Source organism: Vicia villosa, unplaced genomic scaffold, assembly GCF_029867415.1.
Source record: "Vicia villosa cultivar HV-30 ecotype Madison, WI unplaced genomic scaffold, Vvil1.0 ctg.000189F_1_1, whole genome shotgun sequence".
Lineage (NCBI taxonomy): Eukaryota > Viridiplantae > Streptophyta > Magnoliopsida > Fabales > Fabaceae > Vicia > Vicia villosa.
In genome coordinates this window covers 437,889-442,788 of record NW_026705059.1, presented here as the reverse complement: position 1 = coordinate 442,788, position 4,900 = coordinate 437,889, and the positions used below count along the sequence as shown (strand labels likewise).

The window sequence follows — 4,900 nt, the reverse complement described above, 5'->3', positions numbered from 1 at the left end:
GGACGGTTGGATTGATCCAAATACCCTCATTATGATCATTTCTAGTACAAGATTCATTCTCATTTTGATCGTTTCTTGTACAAGATTCAATGCCAACACCAATATCACCTTGATCTTTAATGTTTTCATCTACTATTTTGTTAGATAAAAGCACTATAGACCATTTCGTACTTGTCGGATCATTGACATAGAACACTTGTTTAGCTTGAGAGGCTAAAATGAAAGGCTCATCTTTGTACCCTACCCTATTGAGATCCACTTGCAAAAATCCTGACTTATCCATTCGTATGCCACTATTATTTTCAACCCACTTGCAACCAAATACAGGAATCTGAAACTTCGCGTAATCAAACACCAAAATGCGCTCGATAACCCCAAAATATGACAAATTTGCAAATTTCGGATTTAAGTCATTCGCACTTGATATGTGCATTGCTTTAGCTACCAAGGTAACACCACTATTTTGCATAGTACTTTTATCATCCTGTTCTTTGGTATAAAATGTGTATCCATTAATAGCGTATGCGCTATAAGAAAGCACAATTACAGTTGGACCATAGGCTAAACATCTCAATCTTTCTGTTACTGAAGCAGGATATGAACGATACTTTGAATAAATATGATCCCTAAACCACGGTATGAAACTTCGATTGTGCTCTCGTACTATCCAGTTCTCATTTCTAGTTGGATTTAAATCTCGGAGAACAACCTTGTGCATTTCAACATACGGCTCAACCTCAATCTCATTGTGCAGAACATACAAGTGCGCTTGATCCCGTTCGACCATTGATACTGTCACAACTTTATTTCCAATTAGCCTTTTTCCTTCTTTTTTTTCGACAATATGAGATTTGGGGAGTCCAATTGATTGAACATTTGACAGATATTCAGTACAAAACTCAACCGCTTCTTCAACAACGTATCGTTCGGCAATACAACCCCCCGGTCGACTTCTGTTTTTCACGTACCCTTTTAATATTTTCATATAACGTTCAGCAGGGTACATCCATCTCATATAAGCTGGTCCGCACAATTGTGTCTCTTTCACAAGATGAACGACTAGATGAACCATTATGTCAAAAAACGAGGGAGGAAAATACATTTCAAGATCACATAAAGTAACAACTATCTCTTTTTGCAATGTTGGTAAGATCGCGGGATCGACCACCTTACTGCAAATTGACCTGAAGAAGAAACACAGCTTAGTTATTGCGCTTCTTACTTTTTCTGGCAGAATAGAACGTATACCTATTGGTAAAAAATGTTCCATTATAACATGACAATCATGCGTCTTCAAACTCTTTAACTTGAGGTCTTTCATGGACACAAGTCTTCTAATATCTGAAGAGTAGCCTTCTGGAACTTTAACTTCACTGAGGAACTTACACAATGTTTTCTTCTCCTTTCTAGATAGAGTGTAAACAGCAGGTGGCAGATATGTTCGTCTTCCTTTCGTCACGGGTCTCAATTCAGTTCTCATCCCCATGTTTACCATGTCATTCCTTATGTTAACGCCATCCTTAGACTTTCCTGGTATATTGAGTAACGTACCTATAACGCTGTCAAATACATTTTTTTCAATATGCATAACATCCAGGAAATGTCTTACGTACAACGACTTCCAATATGGAAGTTCAAAAAAAATGGACTTCTTCTTCCACCCACCCTTGACAAGTGAATGTGCAAAAGGCTTGCCAAACTGAGTGCTCACATCTTTCACCTTTTCAAAAATTTGATCACCTGACAAAAAAGGCGGGGCTGTACCATGTTCGGCCTTTCCGCTGAATGCTTTTCTCCACCCACGGTAGTGATGATTAGAATTTAAGAATCTACGATGACCGAGAAAGACATTCTTCTGACAAAGATCCAATCGTGTCATATCGGTTTCATCTTCACAAACGGGACACGCCTTTTGACCTTTATTGCTGTACCCGGATAGATTTCCGTATGCTGGAAAATCATTAATTGTTCCAAACAACATCGCCCTCAAGTTGAAACTTTCCTTCCTATACCCATCGTAAACCTCCACACCGTTGTCCCACAAAAACTTTAAATCTTCGATTAACGGTGCCAAGTATACGTCTATGTCATTCCCTGGTTGTTTAGGCCCAGAAATTAGCATTGATAACATCATGTACTTACGCTTCATACATAGCCACAGAGGTAGGTTATAGATCATAAGAATCACAGGCCATGTGCTATGCGAGATACTTTGAATACCATGCGGGTTCATTCCATCAGTAGACAATGACAACCGAAGGTTTCTTGCTTCTTTTCCAAATTCAGGATAATCAGTATCAACTTTCATCCATTGTGGTGAGTCTGCCGGATGTCGCAACTTTCCATCAATAATTCTTTCATCTGCATGCCAAGTCAAGTGTCTTGAATCGGTCTCACTACGATACATGCGTCTAAATCTCGGAATTATAGGAAAATACCATAAGACTTTAGCAGGAGACAACTTTTTCTTATATCGAGGGGCACCACATTTAGGACACTCATTCAACGCTGCATACTCGTTTCGAAACAAAACGCAATCGTTTGGACATGCATGTATCTTATCATAGCTCATGCCAATAGAGGACAACATCTTTTTGGCTTCATACGTTCGATTGGGAAGAACATTATCCTCTGGTAGCATATATTTCATAAGGGCTAATAACTCTGTGAAACTTTTATCCGACCATCCATTGTCCGCCTTTAAGTTGTACAACTTTAACACCGCAGACAATCTTGTGAATTTTGAACAACCATCATACAACGGTTTCTCTGCATCGCTTACCAACCTCTCAAACATTTTGGGACAATCCGCAAGATCTTCTTCAAGCGCTTCTGCAATCTCTTCGACTCGATCGCAATCGTATGTGTCTGTGCAATCGTCGTTTGAAGCATACTTCCTATTATAACTCGACCCAGCATTCCCGTTACTTTTCTCACCATGCATTGTCCAACATGTATAACTTCTATCAATTCCAAACCGTAGTAAATGGGATCCCAACTGTTTCCCGTCAACCTTATCCCCATAACAGCAACCCAAGCAAGGACACGGCATTCGAAGCGGGTCTTCGGAGTGCTTAACCGCAAACTCAACGAATTCCCATACCCCTTTCTCGTACTCTTTCGACAATCGGTTTGATCTCATCCATGTCTTATCCATGACTTAATTAAGCTAAACAAAAGCGGTCAAACTTTCACTCTTCACAAGTAACCCCTATGGCGAATTCAATTTACAAAGTTAGTAAGTACATCACTTAACGATTAACGAAATTGACATCATGTCGGAATAATGAGTATTACTTAATATAATCTAAAAGTTACAAAGTTAGTAAGTTCATCACTTCAAAATCAGAGAATATTCCACATGTCGGAATAATGAGTATTACACTCATGTCTTAATTAATTAAGCTAAACAAAAAAACTAATTATTAAGGAACAGAACGGTATAATGCGTTTCTGTCAATAAAACGCAATGAATCAGAAGCAATAAAACGCAACATATTACGGAATGAATCAGAAGCAATAAAACGCAACATATTACTTTGGCGAGAGAGAACAATATATTACCTGTATAGTAGTAAGCAACTTGTAGACCCACACAATGTAAGATTCTTGAATGAGATCAAACTTTCACTCTTCACAAGTAACCCCTATGTAGCAAAGATATTCCTAAAAAATATAAAATAAAAAACTTAATTGAAGAGTATAAAAATGAGGTCATAATCCATAGCTTAAAAAAATCAGCATTGTATCATTATGTCAAATGCATTCAAAATCAAATAACATCAATACAAAATATGACTTAATTCCACTTCAAATCGTATGACATTCCTCCTTCTGGTCTTGTACATGAATTATAAATAAATAGGTTGGAAAACTATAATATTCAGTATCCAGTATTCACTATACAAAACAGAGTCAAAGCATCGCATTTGTTCTGCTACTAGACATCTCAAGCTTCATTAATAGATGGGAAAAGAAAGTGATCATTAATCACCATAGGAAGCAAACATTGTCATTTTATTAAAAACAATAACTCGCATGTTTTCAGATTCAAATTTCAGGACATTTGATGTCATTCATTTCTACCTGGTATAACAAGCTTCCAGTACTGACAGCTACAAGATTGTGTGCAACAGTGAACTCCAAGTCGTAGCTGAACATGAACAATGCAAGAAAAAACACTTCAAGCTCACACAGTACATAGTAAATACAGAAGTTTCAACTAATTTGCAAATAGGAACTTATCATTAACAATAACCAGAAGTTTGTACAATGAACATGAACAATAACCAAACCAGAAGTTTCATTTGCGATTCTTATCATTAATGTAAAAAAACACATGGTTTACAAGTTCTACTAAATAGTGGGAAGATTTTACCTGAACAGAAGTGTTGATTTTGACCAAGAAAACCCTAAAATCCCACAGAACGGCGGCGGCAGCGGCGGCGGCGGCGGTGGCGTGACAGTGAGACAAAGACGGAGGGACGGGGAGTGGTTGAGAACGGCGGAGGGAGTGAGAGGAGGAGTAGTTGAGAACTTGCGAGGAAGAAGAAGACTGTTTCTGAAAAAATAGCGTTTTTCTGGAAAAAATTAGCGTGTCTGTGTTTTATGAAAAATTTAATCAGGGCTACAAGAGCGCTTTTCAGAAGCGCTTTCATACCCAGCCCTACAAGAGCGCTTTTCAGAAGCGCTGTCACACCCCCCTATAAGAGCGCTTTTAGAAAGCGCTTTCATACCCACCCCCTATAAGAGCGCTTTTAAAAAGCGCTTTCATTCCCCCCCCTATAAGAGCGCTTTTGAAAAGCGCTTTCATGACCCCCCCTATAAGAGCGCTTTTCTAGCGTGATTTTTTATTTTGTTTTTAGACAAACCTACCAAAGCGCTTTTGGCCATAAGCGCT

The 4,900-nt window shown here is 38.4% G+C and overlaps 1 long non-coding RNA gene across 1 annotated transcript; it reads right to left on the bottom strand.

Annotated features, from left to right (window-relative positions):
- Positions 1-2,902: 2,902 nt before the first annotated feature.
- Positions 2,903-4,563, bottom strand: LOC131625121 (uncharacterized). Its single transcript, XR_009290738.1, has 4 exons — positions 4,379-4,563; positions 4,087-4,153; positions 3,565-3,666; positions 2,903-3,211 (listed from the first exon to the last, which is right to left on the bottom strand). It is a non-coding gene; the product is annotated as an uncharacterized LOC131625121 (long non-coding RNA).
- Positions 4,564-4,900: the final 337 nt, after the last annotated feature.